The 20,801-nt window shown below is 43.0% G+C and overlaps 1 long non-coding RNA gene and 2 other non-coding genes across 3 annotated transcripts in view; all 3 read left to right on the forward strand.

Moving 5' to 3' along the window:
- LOC144670421 (uncharacterized) overlaps positions 1-20,801 on the forward strand; it is a 918,626-nt gene that overhangs the window by 875,397 nt on the left and 22,428 nt on the right. The window lies entirely within an intron of this gene.
- Positions 9,597-9,687, forward strand: trnar-ucu (transfer RNA arginine (anticodon UCU)). Its single transcript is given in 2 exon segments — positions 9,597-9,633; positions 9,652-9,687. It is a non-coding gene; the product is annotated as a tRNA-Arg (tRNA).
- trnar-ucg (transfer RNA arginine (anticodon UCG)) lies at positions 19,819-19,908 on the forward strand. Its single transcript is given in 2 exon segments — positions 19,819-19,855; positions 19,873-19,908. It is a non-coding gene; the product is annotated as a tRNA-Arg (tRNA).

The raw sequence follows: 20,801 nt of genomic DNA on the forward strand, positions 1-20,801 counted from the left end.
CAGACCTTGCATCACACTGGCACTGAAATTCATATACAACATTAGTTATTTGTGTTGTTGGCAGAACATATTTTTAGTCTTGACAGCAGCATCCTGTTAGTAGAGAATGCCACTCGTGTTGCTACTACATGGTAGCATTGTGAAACGGGTAGCTTTATTAGTTGTTCACGTTTTTGAGATACCTAAACCATTCCAGGGTTATGTGAGGTAGACTGGCCACTTTTCAGAACAGACTTTTCAGAACGGGCTTAGACCCATTGATGAGTTTGTGTGATATGCAGTGAGCAATTATTTGATCGATGGAGCCATTATTCCGCAGGATAGCTTTGAAGTGCCTGGTTTTGGCATCATGTTGCATGATTAGCAAATGGTCTGGTCCCCACCTATCAGTTTGCCGACAAGACCTACCTTATACCGCATGGAACTGTGGGAATCCCAACAATGGTGCTGGGCTAGCAGTAGACAGTAGTAGAGAACGCATTGGCAGATTTCTCAAGTAGTACATTGAGGAAAGGGGGCTCGTTTGACTGGTCAATTTCAATGAGAATAGAGCAGGTTAGAGCACATTAAGGTGTCACAGGAATGTTTTACATGTAGCTGCTGATGCAGACATAGAAAACGCGTAAATTGTGTATCACAAAAAAGAAAGGGATAGGATGTTAGGGGTCATTTCCTGAAGATACATTTCTCGTGGAACTTAGCAAAGATGTTTACAAGAGCTGGGCCTAGAGGGTGTCCCATGGCAACATTATCTCTTTGGGCATACATGGTGCCATTAAAACTGAAATGAACTGCATGAGTTGCTGAGTTCATATGTTCAATGAATACAGATTCAGACAATGGCAGTGAGACTAGATCATCATGAAATAATGACATGGTGCATATGTGAATGGCTTCCTTGAGTGGTACATTAATCAAGAGGCTAGCAAAGTCAAACAAGCAACAAGCACATGCACACGCCATTGCTATCGATATGCAAATCCTGTATGGGCTTCACAAAGGAGAAGAATCCCTTCACTGTGTATGTGGAAAACTCACTCAGAACTGTTTGCAGAAACTCACTCAGCCATTTGGCCAATTCATGTTGTGAAGAATCAGTCAGAGGTGAGATAGAATGTAAAGGGACATCACTTTTCTGTGTCTTTGACAACCCATGTATACGTGCACACAGTGAACCATGAGGGCAAAACCTACCCTATACTCCACCAGGCAGTTCATTACTCCACACTATCATTCCGCAATTGGACAACACTTAATAAACAATCCCAATTGTGCTAAGGATTACACCTGCAGTGTGAACTAGGGAACACAGTTTATTAAATAATGGGCCCCCTATTTACGATGGAGATGAGGAGTAATTTATTTTCAGTGGATCATTGGCCTTTGAATTATCTTCCCCAGAGAGCAGTGCAGGCTCGATAATTGAACATATTCAAGGCTGAGCTGCGCAGATTCTATGAGGGAGTCAAGGGTTGCGGGAGACAGGCAGGAAAGTGGGGTTGAGGGCACAATCAGATCAGCCATGATCGTGTTTAATGGCAGAATAGGCTCGAAGGGCTGAATGACCTACAGCTGCTCAAATCTCTAATGTTCTTCAAACTGTAACTTCTGTCCCCATTTTGACTCCTTTTTTTCACATTTGGTTTTAACCTCATTTTTCTGTTGCGTTTGCTTTCGGGTGGCATCTGCTCCTCATTTTTCCATTCACACCTCTTTTCGACACATCTCAGTTTTTTGTTACTTGTTCCTTTACCTCTCCCTTTTTCCTTGCAGCACCAATTCTTTCATCATTTAATCTCTCCTGCCATGTAGAGATTCAGCCATCCCCTCTGCCTGCACAACTCCCTTTCAGTGACAGTCCATTTATTGTTAATAGCCTTCAGTGTTACCTTGTGTTACCTGCAAATCTTTTCTCATACACTCCCTCTGCTGTTCAAGTTTACTTTTTGAGCTCTCCTCTGTACTTCCTGTAATTTGCTTGGTTCCCTAATTTATTATGAATCTGACGTCTATCATCAGCCTGTTTTTGGATTTCCAACAGAGCAGAGGATGTGTAGTCAACAGCTCTCAGCTGTCCCGATATTACACTGAAATGAGCTGCCTGTTTAATTAAAGTTTTCGTTATTTAGAATGTTCTGCTCCTTCCGGCTTGTATCTTTGCTGTTGTCTCTCGGTTTAATTTACACAGCAGCTCATTCCCCCTCTACACCTAATCTCCACTTTCAACAAATCCACATTATAAACTCTTCACTCTGCAATTAACTTTTTCTGTGTTTGAGCTCCCAGGTCAATTGAGTTCTTGGTTGTAATTTCATTGTCCCACTTAATTTACCTGAAAGCAACGTTTGTGTTTGAATTATCAACTCATTTGTACTGTAATTATAATTTATATGAATTCCATCTTGCAACAAACTGGAGGTTTTCAAATTAAAATCTAGAAATGACTGACTTGTTGTGCAAAGACCTGTCTATTCGACTCAGTTCAATAAATCCTGTCCTGAACAGAATGCTTTATCCAGGCAATATCTCTACTTGGTCAACTGATGATGCACGGAGCTCTCAGCTTTTACTCATTGATCTTCATGGGAGTTGATCCAGTTTTGATGTCAACTTGTTTGCTGGTGTCGATAAACTCGGATTCTTTGCCTAATTTCTCTCCTGTCCAATGAAGCTCTCTGAGCAGAGTTCTCAATGATAACTTGACTTTTCCCTCACAGAATTTCAGCCTAAATGATTTTTGAACTATTTTATTAAAGGATTTAGTTTTGTACATGCCTCCCTATCTCTCTTCATGGTTAGGCAGAAAGTGTTACTGCTGTGCTGGCAAGTAGACGATAGATTTATTTGAAAAGTCATTGTGACAGGATTTTGGGTTTGAATCAAGTCACAAACCTGGTGGTGATGCATCGTGGCCCCATCTGTCACGTGACCTGCCAGGGGATGACCTCATAATTGCCCCAGTCCTGTAGCTGTGGATTGGGCGATTTGTTAAAACTTTCAGTGGTGCTGATTAGGTCGCATTTGGCTTTGAAAGATAAGTGTATGTCCCCAAAACCCGTGCCAGAATTTGTGTGTAACAAGGAAGTTTGACACTCCAGTACAGTACTGAGGGAGGGCTGCACTATTGTAGGTGCAGCCCTTAAATAATGATGATAAACCAAGGCCCTGCCCAACCTCTTATTTTATCCAAAGTGACCCCATTGCGCTGTGCCGAAGACACACGAACAGTGGAGTTATGCCCCCGAGCACTCAATCATCATCCCAAAGCATGTTCACATTGTTGTTTGTGTGTGTTTCCTGTGCAGAAATTAGCTGCCCCTTTCTGACAGAAAGTGTCTGTTCATTTTTCCTGAATCAGTTTCAGTTTTGCTCCAGAAAACATGAAATCTGACTTAAAACTCAACTCAGGTGGGTACTCAAAATGACAAGAAATCCGTCAGCAATAAAGGGTACAGGCGTTAATTGATCAGAGTGTGTGAGGGACTGTTATGACGTGGCAGAAGATATGGACCAAATCCAAGAGGGATAGTTGGTCGTGTTGTCACAAGGGTTTTGCATTTGTATTTATTACGAGGTGTGTGCACTGAATTCAGGAGCAATGGGTCTGATAGGACATTTCGAAATTTTAAAAATTAAATTAATATGTGTATTAAAAGCAAAAGATGTCAAGCACATACATAAGACTACAAATAGCACTATAATAACTCCTCAAGTTACTAATTGACCTGAACCCCTCAGTTACACACCCTTTAAGGTCCGAAATAGATTTTAGAATTAAAGCAGACTCAGCAAGTTAACACAGTATCCTGGGCAATGGAATGCCGTATGGCTTTTCTTCAACTCCCGTTTAGTTAGACAGCATACTTACACAAAAATGCTGGAGGCTTCATCGAGGCCATTTCACACACTCCTGTTAGATCTTACAATACCTTTTTCAACATCACCTTTCATTCTCCTTTATATATGTTTCTCTCTTCTTGATATGTAAATTCTATAGACCCAGATGTCGATGAAATTGTATCTTCTTCACAATCTAAAAATCTCCCATGTCGCCACTATTTCCAGTAACCTTTGGAAAAAATAAACATGTTCCTTAGCCTTGCTTATCTGGCTAGTTGAAAACTTACTGAGATACCGTTGAAATCCAAATATCCCTTCATTTATCTAAAAATGCAAATTCCCTTCACACCTTACATGCTAATCCAGCTTCCATGTTTACTCATTAGCATGTCAAGCACCCAGCTTCTTTTGATGAGTTAAACTTGATTCCAGATGTAATTACATTACACACAGACAGACCCAACTATACTTACCCCATAAAATTACTTCGCAATAAACTAGAAAAATATTATGAAACTGTTATACTTGCTTGACAGGAACTAATGCTTTCTGTGAAAAGCATTGATTTCAATAAGTGAATATCCTCGGTGTACCACACCTGGCTAATCCTGAGCAATAACTGGTGGCAGGTTTTTAAAGAGATGAAAGATTTCCCAGCGCTATTGAAGAAGCACAGTGATTTCTCTTGCTGCCCTGACCAATATCCCTGTCTCAATAACACCACCAAAAACAGCTGCACATAAAGAACTAACGGAAAGGTCAAAGTTTAATATAGAAAACCATACCCATTCCAGATTTCCAAAAGGACACATTGATCTTCAGAAAACATTCTTCATCAACTCCAATATCTGATCACTGTGAAACAGCTGTCTCCTCCCGCTTGGCTTCATTATGTGTGGAAACTGGAATTGTCTGGTTTCACAAGCTCATAAAAGTACCTGGGAGCAGTTTGCTGTGTTTCAACGAGAAATTGTCATCTGATATTATAAAAATTAACACAGTAAATGCTTGTAACATGGAGCAGGTTTGTTCATCACTGGATTAATACAAGCTCATTTCCCCATCTAATGAATGAGGCATGTCGACATTGAGACAATATTAACAGAGAGGAAAACAACTGCTTTCTAATGCTGCTCCCCTGCTGACTATTCCCGAAATCACCATGGAAGTGGGGCAATAGACCGATTTCAATTTCCAAATGCTGATCAAAGGATTGGCAGCTGGTAAAATGTGGGAAATGAAGGTTGGAGAGGATAATTTTCTTCCTGCCAGATTTCCTGGGAGACGAGTTGTGTGTGGAATTGTAGCTCAGCACTAGAGATTGTCAATGTTGCGAGAATAATGGGACCACCAAGTGATGACACCTCATTTCAGTTCCTCCCAGATTTAGTTTTTATTTATGAATTCGGGGTGGAGGAACAGAAGTAACGTATTCTTCCCCCAAGTTTGTCCTACCATTTAATGAACTCATGACTGGTCTGTCTTTTTGCTCCATTTATCCCTCTTCGTTTCGTAATCCTTAAAACACTTAACAAAGAAGAGCTATCGATTTCAGTTTGGAACTTTTCGGTTGACCCCCAGCGTTTACAGTTGTTTGGGGGAGGGAGTTTCCACCATCCTTTGTGTGAAGATGCACTTCCTGAAATTACCTCTGAAAGGCTTCATTCTAATTTAAAGGTTAAGCCCCCTTGTTGAGGGCACCACCCCAACCCCCGGCCCCCACCTCCCGTCGCACCAGAGGTAACAGTATCTCTCTATCTACCCTGTCAAATCATTCAAACACCGTAAACATCTCAGTTGGATCACCCCATAGTCTCTGATATTCATGGCATTACAATACTAGTATTTACAATCTGTCCTCATCATTTGAATCTGGTATCACTCTGATGAAATTCTGCTGCCCCCACTCCAAGGCCAATCTAACATCCCTCAGGTCTGTTGTCAGGAACAGAACGCAGCGATTTAAACAGGATTTTATACACCTGTAATATGATTCCCAATACTTTGTATTCTATTAGTCTTAGATATTATTTTTATCTTCCTGTCCACGAGCTTTTAATGATGTCTGTTCATCTCTCTCTGCTCCTCCACAGTTTCAGGAATCTCACCACAAAAATAAACAACCTTTTCTAAATTTCATAGGTTTATTAAGATGGCCCTTCACTTTAAAGCTCATTTGCTAAAACTTGCTCACTCACTGAACTTATTAAGAAAATGTCAAACTAAATGTGTTCCACAAGGACAATGTTATTTTTTTCTGCTCCATCGCCATTAACTTTTCCAGCTGCTCTTTCAGCCACTGTAAATCCAGAGAATGAAAGGGAAGGAAAAGTCCTGCTCCCTTTCCTGAATCCTATTTGTTCATCAATCCAATAAAATCTGGGGAAAGAACTGTAATAGCTCAGTATCAATTTTGATTAAGTCTGAAATATTCCATTAAAAAAAAAATCATTCTAGGTATTTGGCCTTCGCTGGTTTGGACAGCAATTATTGCCCATCCCTAATTCCCTTGAGAATGTGGTGGTGTCCTGCCTTCTTGAACCTCTGCAGTCCATGTGGTGTAGGTACGTCCACAGTGCTGTCAGGAGGGGAGTTCTAGGATTTTTACCAACGACAGTGAAGGAACAGCGATATATTTCCAATTCATGGCTTGAAGGGGAATTTCCAGGTGGTGGTGTTCCCATCTATCTGCTGACCTTGCCCTTCTACATTGTAGTGGTGCAGGGTCTGGATGGTGCTGTCGAAGGAGCCTTGGTGAGTTCCTGCGGTACACCTTGAACATGGTACACACTGCTGCTAAAGTGCATAGGCAGTGGAGGGAATGAATGTTTTTGGATGTGGTCTCCATCATGGGGGCTGCTTTGTTTTGGATGGTGTAAAGCTTCTTGGGTGGTGTGGGAGCTGCACTCATCCAGGCAAGTGGGGAGCATTCCATCACACTCCTGACTTGTGCCTTGTAGATGGTGGACAGGCTTTGGGGATCCTGGACGTGAGTTACTCGTCGCACAATTCCTAGCATCTGACCTGCTATTGTAGGCATAATGTTTATATGGCTATTCCAGTTCAGTTTCTTGTCAATGGTAACTCCCTGGATGTTGATAGTGGGGGATTCAGTGATGGTAATGCAATTGAACATCAAGGTAGTAGTTGGATTCCTACTTCTTGGAGATGATTATTGCCTGACACTTGTGTGGCGCGAATGTTACTTGCCACTTGTCATCTCCAGTGAGACATTGACAACCATCCGATTCCAGGCCTTTTTTATGCAAAACCTACTCAAACAGGAAGAAGCAATTAACTAAAAATATCCAATAGCTTGATTCGAACCCACGTGTGAAAAGTACAATGGTTTCACAATCCCTCATCTTAACATCCCCTCAGAGCCGATCCTAGCTTTAAGTCATGGTCTCATATCCTTTTTTCCAGCCGTGAAGAGTTAGCAAGAAGGTTCTGAAAGTGCAGCCTGGTGTGCAATATTGGAAATGCGGCTCCAGTAAGCAGAACAAAATGTATCACGTCAAGTCAGGAACTGTTTGGAATGGAGCAGTGTGAAACATTTCTCCACGATTTATTTTTTATCTAATCATTGGTTTTCAAACATTCCATCAATGGGAAAAATATTGCTTAATGTGTATAAGAAATGAATACCTGGGCTGATATTAAATACATCGGCTAATCTTAAATATCTGTACTAAATCTCTCCTTAACATTCTCTCTGATAAGAGCATCTCCAGTTTGTATTTTTCAGTCCATCCACATATGGAATCCCTCACCACTGATCCCATTCCAGAAAATTTCCACTGCACGCTCTCCAAGGACTTGATGTTCTTCCTAAAGCCCTCACCAAGATCTTATATTCCACATTACAACGTGATACCCCTCCAATTCTTTGAATCCTATCTATCCGTGTTATTTTTATAAACTTAAATAATGATTCCTTATCGATGAAGATAGGTTTCCTTCAACGTTAATCTTCTTAAAGATTTGGAAAAATGACCTTCCAATCTCCAATGAATAAATCCTAATGAAATTCTCCAGTCAGCCCATGAACAGCCCGCCCCCTTCACTCCACTTATTGTTACTTTTATTTTCACTGATCCCACTTCTTCAGCACAAATGCTTCGCTCCTCTCCTTTAAACCCTCTTCAATAAGAGGGCACAAATCCTCCATCGACAATTTGCAAATGACTTTTTAACATATAACTCGTGTTAAAGAAGAGATATGAGAAGGTCTGGCTGTGCTTGATGTTGATAAGTCAGTGGAACCAGATGGAATGCATCTGAAAATGCTGAGGGCTGAAATAGTGGAAACTGTGGAGGTATTGGACTGAATCTTCTGAATTTTATTTATTTTTTTACAGTTACAAACCACTTTGATACTCTAGGATGCAGAAATGAATAAAAGTGAATCAGTGTTGAACAGATTCTGACATCCCACATTTCCATTTTATTTTACATGGTGCAACTTGTCCTCAGTGTAAGTGTGTTGCTCTAAGAATGAGATCACCACGTCCTGGGAATATTGCAGAAATCCCTCCAAAGTCTGATCTGCAACGTTGAAACTCAGTGAAAGGTTGTCACCCTCCCCTCCGAATCTGATCGCCACCTCAAGCCCAACATTCAGCTTGGGTGGCCAAACAAAACAACCCGATTCCCCTCGTCCTCCAATGCAAACTGAACTCCGGAGGCGAGGTGAGATTGACTGCCCTTGACATCAAGGCTGCTTTTGACTGTGTGGCATTATGGATCCCCAGCAAAAGTGGAGACAATGGGAATCGGGGGCGGGGATGGGGAGCTCTCTGCTGGTTGGAGTCATACCCAGCACAAAGAAAGATGATTGTGGTTGTGGAGATCAATCATCCCAGTTCCAGGACATCACTGCGGGAGTTCCTCGGTGTGGTGTCCTAGGTCCAACCATCTTCAGCTGCTTCACCATTGACCTTCCTTCCAGCAGAATTGGGAATGTTCGCTGATGATTGCTCAATGTTCAGCACCATTTTCAACACCTCCGATACTGAAGCAGCCCATGTCCAAATCATCACCCACCCTCTGTCCAGAAGACTTGGGACTGCAAAGAACTCTAAGAAATCTTCTCTCAGATTACTCGTCTCCAAGGTAAATATCCCCTACCGCTACAATGTATCGAGGTAATTTAAGTATCTCGCCGCCAAATATTCTCGTGAAACTTTACTGCTTCCTCTTCAATGCCTTCACATCTTTCCTAAAGTGTGATGTCCGGAACCGGGCGCAATACTCCAGCTGTGGCCGAAATACTGTCTTTTGCAAGTTCAAAACAACGGATTTGCTCTTGTAATCTATGCTCCCATTCATAAAGCCGAGGATATTGTATGCTTCATGAACTATTCTTTCAACCTGCACTGCCTCCATCAATGATTTAAGCAGATGTACATCATTTCCCGCTCTTCCGGCACCGTCTTTGGAATTGCAAACTTTATTTTCTCTTTTCTCCCCGTGTTCTTCCGACCAAAATGAATCACTTCACCCTTCTCTGCAAAAAAATTCAGCCGCCCTATTTTCCAACCTGAATATGTCCTTTTGAAGGAAATTGCTCTTTCACTCGAATTTCTATCGCTCTTTTCACAACCACAGGACGTCCAAAACACTTCACAGGCAATGAGTGCTCTTGAAATGTCGTCATTGTTCAAATGGAGGAAATTGCTGACCGTTTGAACGTTTTGTTCTACAACGTCAGATATTCCCTTATGTGGAATAGGAAATGCGCACTGCATGTTCTGGGCTCTGTGGCGCAACGGATAGCGTGTTGGACTTCTAGCTACTGTTGTATAAGAGATTCAAAGGTTCTGGGTTCGAGTCCCACCAGAGTCGATTTTTAGATAAAAGCAAATCAGCAACTGGTTCATCGGAGAAGGGAAACCGTCACCAACCCCTCTCTGTCCAGGTGAATCCAGTCACACCCCACTTTCCAATCTGAACCACTGAACAGAAGAAAACTCGCCACCGAATAGTGAAACAGGTGGCAACAGGAGTAGAGCCGCTTCGCCGCTACAAGGATACAGAATTGGCTGAGTGGCAGGAAACAGAGTTTTGTGGTAAATGGATGTTTTTCGGCCTGGCGGAAGGGTTGGGACCTTTGCTGTTCCTGATAAATATCAATGACCGAGACCTTTGTGCCCAGGACAAAATTTCAACGTTTGCGGAGGATACAAAGCTTGGAAACATTGTGGAGAGTGTGGAGGATAGTGTAGTACTTCAAATGGACTTGGACCTGTTGGTGGAAATGGGGAGATAGGTGGCAGATGAAGTTCAATGGAGAGAGGTTTGGAAGGAAGAACATTGAAAGACAATATAAAATGAAGGGTATAACTCTAAGGGAGGTGGAGAAGCAGTGGGACTTGGATGTTTAGGTACGTAAATCATTGAAGGTGGTAGGACATCTAAACCCAGCGGCAGAGTCATGGAACGAAAGTTCATGGCCCCTTTTTACAACATTAACTGCCATAATCTGGTAATTTAAATATCGAGTCATTGACTGTGAGGGAGCGAATAGATGACTGACTGGGTGAGCTAGTGACTGAATGAATGGATAGGTGAGTGACGTGTGTAGGTAGATAGCTGGCTGAGTGAATGAGTTTGGTGGGTGAGTGCGTAGGTGGGTCTGATGGTTAAAGTGCGTGACCGCGTCAACATACAGGTTGGGAGCCAGTCAGGAGATCCGCGGAGAGGTCAGGTGGTCGGATCGGGGCGACTGAGGATTCAGTTGCGCAGTTACCCAGGTGATAGACCAGAAGTTAAACTGTTTAACCATTCCTGGGCATCTAGCAAGCTAATTGTTTGGGATCTGTCCCAAGTTTCTGACTCTAGTTCAGGGTCGGAGGCATTCGAGGAGGGTCCACGGCAGGACGGGTAAATGTAAACTTCCCGGGAAGTTCTCACGTTGGTCCACATGGGAAAGGCCTTTTGGCTGAGTTTGTTGACACCGGAACAGCAGAGAGCACGCGCTCCACACGTGGAGTTTCCGTGTCTGTGACGTCAAAGCCAGTGACGCTCCAGGTCACTTTAGGCAGCGGAGATGGTGCAGATCAAACTCAGCCCGAAATGAACACTGTTTTTGCTGTGTTCCGCTCGCTGGCCCACTCCCGATCCGGAACTCAGTCTATAAATGTTTATAAATATTTCTTTAAGTGCATGTTGGTCCCGCAGATGGTGAGACTGGAGAATTAATAATGGAAAACAAAGAACTGGCAGAACTGTTGAACGGGTATTTTGTTTCTGCCTTCACTGTAGAAGAAGGACATTTAGAGTGTACAGAGCGATATAGATTGGTTGGTGAGTAGACAATAATTGGCAGATGCAGAATAACTTGGGAAAATGTGAACTTGTCCACTTTGACAGGAAGAATTTAAAAGCAGTACATCATGTGAATGGAGAAATGTTGCAGAACTCTACAGTGCAGAGGGTTCTGGGGGTCCTGGTTCATGAGCCTCAAAAAGTTGGTATAGAGATGCAGCAAGTGATTAAGAAGGCGAATGGAACGTTGGCGTTTATTACAGAAGGAATCGAATATAAAATTATGGAAGTTTCCCCACAGTTATACTCTATTTCAGTCAGGGCGTTGGTGAGGCAGCATCTGGTGGACTGTGGACAGTCTTAGTCTCCTTAGTTAAGAAAGGATATAATTGCATTACAGCAGGTCAGAGAAGATTCAGTCGACTGCTTCCTGGAATGGAAGGGTTTTCTTATGAAGAAAGGTTGAGGCGGTTGGGCCTATACCCATTGGAGTTTTGAAGAACGGGAGGTGATCTTATTGAAAGTTATATAATCCTGAGGGGACTTGACAGGGTGGCTGCTGAGACTATGTTTCCTTTTGTGGGGGACTCTACAATCAGGTGACTCAGTTTAAAAATATCGGGCTCTCCCATTTCAGGCTGACAGAAGGTAATTTGTTTTCTCTCTCTCTCAGTGGGACATTAATCTGTGGATTTCTCTTCCCCAGAGAGCAGTGGAGGCTGGGTCATTGAAAATGTTCAAGGCTGAGTTGGAGATATTTTTGATAAAGGAATGAGTAAAGAATTATGGGGGGCAGACAGGAAAGTGGAGTTGAGGCCACATTCAGATCAGCCATGCTGGAGCAGCTTCGATGGGCTGAATGGCCTCTTGCTGCTTCTGATTTTCGTGTTCTTGTTCTTGTGTGTCTCTCTCGGCACTGCTGTCCCTGTCCTGCTCACCGTCTCGCTTGCCGGACTGCTCGGCGCCTCAGTAACCTCCCGCTCTCCGGCCTGCTCCCTACCCCTCACCGCCTCACTTGCTGTTCTGCTTGTCACCATCTCCTCAGTTCTTGTGATGAGATGGGCGGCGACAAGAGTCAGGAGGGAGGTGCCGAGTGGGAGGTGAGCGGCTTGGTAGTCGGGTAGCGAGAGGTGCGGCATAAGTGTTGGCGTATAGCGCAGCGAGCAAGGTGGCGAGGGCCCCGGGTCTGTGCACCTGGCATTCGGGAGCAGGGGAGTGAGTGGGAGGCAGCAAGTGGGCGACCGTCAACGGCTGAACAACGAGGTCGTCAGCGGTGGGAGGAACGGCGCACGCACCGGCAGACTGAGTGGGTGCCGAGTTCCTGTTCCTGCTCGGTGTCAGGAGTTACAGTGTAAAACTGATCACAATTCTAGCATTGCTGAGTTCTGATGAAATGTCATCGACCTGAAACGTGAACACCCTTTCACTGTCCACGCTGCTGCCTGCCATGAGGTGTAATTCTTAATTGTTTTCTGGTGTTACGACAGAAACCCAAAAGAGGGTTCACGCACTCTGGAGGACAATGAATGCACATAGCGGTTATCTCGCTTACCTGTGGAATGCTCGTTGGTCTAGAGGTATGATTCTCGCTTCGGGAATTTCGTTAAATGATCGTGTGAGAGGTCCCGGGTTCAAATCCCGGACGAGCCCTCGTGTGTTACCACTTGTGATGCATATTTTTTAAGAGCGAAAAGGCGGGTTTTACTTAAACCCGGGCGTGTTTTTAGAACCTTAGAAGTCATTATTACCAAATTATCACTGCAAAATAGGTGGAGTAAATGAAGAAACTGTTGCTCATGTAATCAGACGGTTAATTTATCCTAATAAGAGAATGAGTTAATTTATCCCAAGAAGAGAATGAGTGTAACTGAAACTTGAGTTTTCTTGCCGGCTCCATGGATACTGCCTGGGCCTAGACACTGCCTGGTGTATTTCTTCAATGTTCTCTTTTACCTAGAGCGCTCTGAAAGAATGGTTGATATCTTTTGGGTGCCAATGAATGTCTATATTGGCTGAGTTATATACATACAGTTACATTATTGGTATGGCCGTGTGATTCTCGCTATGGGACGTTTCGTAAGGGAGAATGTGAGCGGTCTCTGTTACAAGTTACATGCGCGCTCTCACGAGTTGTTACTTGTCGTGTCAGTAGCCCAGTGCATCGTATAAAACTCGCAGTGAGTCGAGGTAGAGCGGTTTACTTATATCAGGGGTAAGTTTCAGAACTGGACCCGCCATTGCAGAGAACTCATCAATGAAACACACATGAAGGAAATGAAGGCAATTTGAAAAAAAACACAATTGCCCACTTAATCGCACTGTAATGTTACCCGAAAACACTAATTAGACGACCCAATTTTCTGGATGAATGCATTCGGCTGTTGTATTCTCTGAGGGAATTGTAAACTTCTCTGAGACGGCCAGGTCTGGTAGCCCCATAGTGTGAATTTGATTTGATCATATTTTGTTTTTGTTCTAGGAATTGTACTGAGCAGAAAGTGAGCCGTTTCACCTCGATCGATATTTTAGTGTAAAGGTAATAAAAAATTTCAGGAGAAAGTATTTGATATGCTGTATGTGCTTAAAGTTGTTTAGGACCAGACACAGACGAGGTGCATTCAGAATACTGAGGGAGGAGAGCAGGAATTGCAGGGACGCTGGCCAGAATTTTCCAATATTCCTTAGACTCGCTTTGGTGACCGCGAAGTGGAGAATTGCTATTGTAACATCCTTGTCAAACAAATGTGTAAGGATAAGCCCAGAAACTACAGGGCAGCCAGTTTAACCTGGGTGGTGAGCTACCTTTCAGAAAGGAAAATTCCCAACAACATGAAAATTACCTCGGGAAAACGCACATTAATATGTAAAAGCAGCATGGATTATGTTATGGTCCCAGCTGTGATTACCCCTGGACAATCCTAAACCCAGAGTGGAGCCCAGCTTGATAGATTCTAACTTTTATTTGTTTGTTTAAATACATGGAAAGTAACTACTGAACAGAGTCAGAGGAGTCAGCTGATCAAATTTTACCAGAAAATAAATAAAACACTTATTCAATGAGAAAAGATGAACCATGTTACAATACACTTTCATCCACAACTATAACCTTACAGGTGGAGACAAATTTGTAAGGATAACGCAAGTTGCAAAATCTATTTTATTCTTTAATTTCCACAGTAATTACACAATCCATGTATCAATAGGCACCCTGTGGTAAGGCACACCAGACTCTGAAACCAAGTGACAGATACCACCATAACCAGATGCTATGGATCACTCCTCAACTCCCCACAGAAGCTTGTCAAGCCGTGAGTCAACCAGTTTCACTGCACTCCGCCTTTCACACGAGGATTGAAGCCATTCCCTCTGCCCCTCCTCTTAAATTCATTAACAGGACCTGTTCCAGGTTCCCATCCTTCCTTTGACAAGAAGGTCTTTTTCGTATTTTCCCCTCTTCCACTCCCCTGGATTTTGAGATTTTTCTTTCGCTTGGGACTAAGTATCTGCCGCCTTTTCCAGTCTCTCTCGGCAGCAACTTTCAAAAACCAACCGAGGTCCGCAGCTTCCAAATCAAAACTGCTGTTTCTCTCCTTCTGTGTGTGTGTCTGTGGGAGGGACCTGCCTCTCTGCCTCCCTGTTGCTAGGCAACAGCCCAATTCTTCTACTGATGTGTTTGCTTAACTTCATAAGTCGTAAACCTGATTAGAGATGCAAGCACTTTTTTAAAACGAAACTAAAACTCCATTTGACCTTTCTTAACACACATACAGAAATACAAATCAAACTTAAACTTTAAAGCTAAAACTCTTTCCTAACATTTGCAAATACCAATATAACTGACTTAAACCTCTCTACTTCCTAACAATTTGGTAAGAACAAATCGTGTTACTTAACTTCAGTTAGTTTTTTTTTTGATGCGACAGCAAAGAATTTTGATGAGGGTGAAGCCCTTGACGTGATTTAAATGGACTTGAAAAAGGCATTTGATAAAGTGCTGGACAAAAGACTTCTGAGGAAAGTTAGAGCTCATTGAATAGAAGGGACAATAGCAGCACAGATACGAAATGAGCTGAGTGACGGGAACCAAAGATTTGTGGTGAACTGTTGCATTTTGGACTGAAGAAAGTTATCTTGTGGAGCTCCCCAGGTCTCTCGGGGACTTGTGGGATATCGGGAATTGGTGGAAAAATAGAGTTGAGGCCCAAGGTCAACCATGATACCATCGAATGGCAGGGTAGGTGCGATGGGCCGTGTGGTCTACTGCTGTTCCTATTTCTTGTGTCCAGTGTCAGGGCCCCTGCCCTTCCGGTAATTCATCAGCCAGATCTTGTTGTAAGCTCACAATTCCAACATTTGCCGATGATACAAAAGTTAGAAGCACTGTGAACTGTGAGGAGGATAGTGTAGAATTCCAAAGGGATCTAGAAATGTTGATGGAATGGGCGGATAATTAGCAGGTGAAATTTATTGCAGACTAACCTGGTGTCATTTGTTTTTGTAGAAAGAACAGGGAGAGGCAACACGAAATGAAGGTTACAAATCTAAAGGGATTGCGGGAACAGAGGGATGTGGGTGTATATGTGCATAAATCATTTATCGTCACAAGACAGGTTGAGAGAATGACCAGTAAAACAGCCAACGTCATGGGCTTCATCAATATAGCATGTAGTACAAAAACAATAAAGTTATGTGAATCCTGTAGAAAACACTGCTTCGGCCTCAACTGGAGTATCATATCTAATCCTGTGCACCACAATTTAGCAAGCATGTGAAAGCATTAGTGAGACAGATTCCAGGCATGAGGAACTTAATTCACATTGAATGATTGGAGAATTTGGGAATGTGTTTCTTGAAGAGAGGGAGTTTGACAGGAGATTTGATAGAGGTATTCAAAATCACGAGGTGTGTGGACAGAGTAAATAAGGTTTTACTGTTCCATTGATGGAATGATCCAAAACAAGAGGACCAGATTTAAATTAATTTACAAAAAAAGCAATTACCACATAAGGAATTTTATTTTTTCTTGCAGCATGTGTTTAGGATGTTGCATGCAATGTCTGAGATTGTGCTGGAGGCAGGGACAATTGAGGTTTTCAAAAGTGAATTTGATCTTGATCTGAAAAGAAAATTGAGCAGTGTTACAGGGAAAATGGTGTGGAGTGGCCGCAGGTGAGCTGCTCTTTCAGAGGGCCAGCCGAGTCCAGACGGGCCGAATGTTCTCATTATGTTCTGTGATTCAATGATCCCATAAAGAATCTGGGACGTTAGTGAAGACTATGATCAATTGGTGATCAAGTGTCTAAGTGAGTTTCTCAGGGCAGTAAGTGTTGGAATTTCCTGGGACAGGATGTGACTAAGTGGCAGTTTCCTGGAACAAAACATTCATCGAAACAGAACCATAGAAATGTTACAGCACAGAAGGAGGCCATTCGGCCCATCTTGTCCATGCCAGCCCGAGGACACTCAGGTGCCCTTTCTAATCCCACCTTCCTATGGCAATTGGCCATCATTTAACGCAATTATTTAACACCTCATACTGCAACATCCATCTGAACCTAACCTATGTAGTTACCTAGTTTAACTAGCAAGTGCACTCAACAACCTTCAATCTTCTGTCAATAGTATAAGACAGGCAGTAGAATCACTTGACAGAGAACTTGGGAGACATGGATTCATTGGTTGATCCATGCAAAGTGCTGATGTTGAAATTGATTCATGGTCATTTCACAAAGAAATCAGTTTCAACTCAATGAAATCAAACCACGTTCCCACTCATTCGCTGAAAGTGCTGTTTTATTTGCAAACATTGCAGAGTTATTTATTGAAATGCTTCATCTTGCTGTTTTGAACCTTTGTTCTCAGTCATCTTTGTATTTTTAGTTCCTAACAAACCAACAACAGCTATTCATCCTGATAAATTACTTCTGCACAGGGTGTCTCGGTTGGTGACATTCACACCTCTGAGCCGCAAGTTTATAGAGTCAAATATAAATCCAGGGCTTGAGGACCAAAGTCAATGTCAACACTCCCAGCGGTGGCTCAAGAAGGCAGCTCAGCACCATCTTCTCAGGGCAAATCTGCACTCTTTCAAATGTAAGTATCTCCCCCCTTAAAGAAGGAGACCTAAACAGGACTCAATACTCTAAGTTTTGTCCCATCAACGCCCTCTTCAGTTATCACAAGAATGCCCGAGTTTATACTCCATTCCCCTTTCAATAAAGGCCAACACCTCATTAGCCTTCCTAACAGCCTGCTGTACCTGCAATGTAGCTTTGTTTTGTGATACATGTACAAGGACACCCAAGTCTCAATGTCATTGCAGCACAGCATTCTGCCATCTCTCTTCATTTAAAGAATATTGTTTTTTTTTAATCTATCCCACCGAAGTGGTGATCCTCACATATTCCCACATTATTGTATGTACCAAACTTCTGTCCACCATCTCAAGCGATCTTTATTCATTTACAAACACTTTACATTCTGCTCACATTTTGCTTGCCTACTTATTGGTCTTTAGCACTATGAATTGTAAACTTGTGTAAGGGGAGACGGATAGACAGTAGTTGCTATTCCTTTACCAATTATCTTAGATCTGTAACGCCAAGGTAAACCCAGTTTCACGATTAAAAACATGAATGAGTCAGAGACCAGAACTGGATTCAGAAAGCTAAAATGTGATGTTAAGCAACGGAACCAGAAGTCCAGTCTGACCAGTGAGGAATCTACCCCTGAACCACTGACGTTCACAAATCCGCTCACTCCATGTGTCTAGATGGAAACCTGTCTGAAGGAACATGCAGCCTGACAATGTGAAACAAACGGTTGGAAATTTCACCAATTTCCTACATTAAAATGCCGAACACACTTGAGAAGTTCTCCAGTGGTTGTCACGCGTCGTTGTGAAATCTTGTGGTTGTCAAAACAGCTGAAGAAAAGCAAACCTTTGTTTTCTTTTCGAGAAAATCTATCCAACGCAGGATGTTCCCTCCTTCTCGCTCTTCCTCATTCCCTGCACACTTTGGAGTCTGATCTCGCAGGCTTCATAGTCGCAATCTCGGCTGTCTGTCAAAGGGCTGATCAGAGCTGTTTCCTTATCCAGGTAAACACCTCCACAGAAATAACAACAACAAAAATATTGTGGGTGTTGATTTACTTATTTACCGAATGTGGGCGTCGCTGGCTAGGCCAGCGTTTATTGCCCATCCACAATTGCCCTTCAGAAACTGGCGGTGGGCTGCCATCTTGAACCGCCGCAGTCCCTGTGGTGTAGGTACACCCACTGTGCTGTTAGAGAGTCAGTTCCCAGATTTTGAACCGGCGACAGTGAAGGAATGGCGATCTACTTCCAAGTCAGGATAATGTGCGGCTTGGAGGGGAACTTCCACGTGTTGGTGTTCCCATGTGTCTGCTGCCTTTGCACTTCCATATGATAGCAGTCGTGCGTTTGCCTGCAGATTAGGCAGTCCATCCAAATGCTCAAAATATATTTCGAGAAAATCTTTTCAAAACGTTGTCTTTAGTTCCTTTTCGAATGAATTAAAATCTGCCCTGGTTGGTCCCTGACCCTTGCGCCAGTGGGAACAATTCATCTTTATTTACTTTCTCTAAACCCTCTTGAAAGTTCTGTCTGTGGAGTGATTAAAAATACCGAAAGACAGACGTGGGATTTGAACAACGAGGGACTGTAGATCAATCATAAGGGAAGTGATACTTTGATAATCAGATTAGGAAATAGTTTGAAAGTTATGAAATCCGTCCAAACCTGTGCATTGCTGGTTCAGGAGCACAATGCGTCACTAGGGCGTGGGAAACTCGGATTAGATTCCCGAAGTTACCGATTCTGTAACAGCATCACAGTCCCTAAATTATTTTCTTTTCTTCAGGTTACTTTCAGTTTGCTTTCTGTTTTAGTGCAGTGATCTTGTAGTTAGGGAAATAAATTGATTTCAGCATGATGGGCGGATTGGTGATTCAGGGCTAGAATTCTTATTTTCCATCAAAGAAACCTGGGTTCGATTACAGTGAATGCATAACTCAATGTCTTCAATAATGTTTCAAGGATCAAATAAACCGGGACAGATAAATACCCATTTTCTCGCTTATCCATCATATATTTGATGAACACAAGTCTATCAAACTGAGATTTAAAATTAAAGCGCTGACTCCCGATGGGATCTCTGAAATTCCAGGACCCTTTGCTGAGAGAGATGTTTCCTAATTTCACTCCGGAAACGTCTTGTTTTTTGACTGAACCCCAACGCCCCCACACCCCTCCCCCTCCCCCAATTCCAAAATTCCCACCAGCGCAGAAGTTTCTCTCTCTGACACTATCGCCTTAACATGTCGCAAACCGCGATCAAATTGCTCATTAATTCGGGAAGAACGGCTCCCTTTGTTCGTGGTTTATATGAAGGGGCTGTTCTGTGGTTTATTTTCTGGTATTTAGCAGCGGTTGAGGGGAGGCCACGAGGCAGAGAATGAGAGAGATTCAAAACACTGCAGGAGAATGATGAGGAGAGGGTGCGGACAATAGGAACTGAGTTCCCGATCTCCCAATCCTTATTTTCCAACGAAAGACACGGAGTCAAACTCAGACCCTGAGGCCATGGATCTGGGATTCAGCGGATCATCCAAAAATCAAACTGAAAAATATACAACCACGATATTTATTTACATGGCACTAGCATCAGATCTAGTATCCTATTACCTGACCGCGTGGCCTAAAGGATAAGGCGTCTGACTTCGGTGGTGTTTGAAGAGGTTATCAGAAGATTGCAGGTTCGAGTCCTGCTGTGGTCGTTTTATACAGAAATCTGTTTAACTTCCTGAAAACCGCGGTCTCACACGTCAACTGAAGGTTCTGCGTTTCCTTCCTAACATGGCAGGGCTCTTTCTCAAAATGTCTGCTCTTGTTAATTTGTGCATTAATTTCTAATTAATTTTGTTTTTCTGATCACGTTCGTTAAATGATTGATGTGTCCAACTGGAACAAAAGCTGTGCATCAGTCGGTTTAATAAAATGCTTTGGGTGAATTCCAATCTTCCCATGAAGCGGCTCGATCATTAGCTGAATCTGCTGTCACTGGACTAACAATACAGAGGTGCAACTGATGAAGAGTCATTCGGACTCGAAACGTTAACTGTATTCCCCTCCGCCGATGCTGTCAGACCTGCTGAGCTTTTCCAGGTATTTTTGTTTCTGTTCCTGAAAAATTAACTTGGATGGACTGCACACTGTGTCCGGATAATCGAAAAGCGTCGCATCCGCCAAGTCCTGTTTTCTCAACTCTCAAATGGACAACATTCCAGGGGAGGACAAAGAAAATGCTCCAAAGACACTCTGAAACGTTAATTCAAACGCTGCAGCATTCATATTAATGACTCCGAGGAACTTGCTTCTCATCATTCAAAATGACCAAAACCTGTCCCCCAAGCTGCAGCGCGCTGTGAGTCCCCAGGTCTTAATGATGAGGCAGAACGGCGGCTAAAAGAAGTAACAGGAAGCAGATCCTGCACTCTGGATCTCACTACCTCGTGGGACATCCTGTCCCCATGTGTCCAAAGGTCTGTGGGCCGAGAATCAGCCTGTTCACTCTCATGAAGACCCATGGCAGAAACTCACTGCCCTGAGTGGTTGTCATCCTCGTATCGAGGGACAGACGATAACCACTGCTTGTTACATAATACATATA

This window comes from Cetorhinus maximus, chromosome 31 (genome assembly GCF_964194155.1).
Source record: "Cetorhinus maximus chromosome 31, sCetMax3.hap1.1, whole genome shotgun sequence".
In the NCBI taxonomy this organism is placed as follows: Eukaryota; Metazoa; Chordata; class Chondrichthyes; order Lamniformes; family Cetorhinidae; genus Cetorhinus; species Cetorhinus maximus.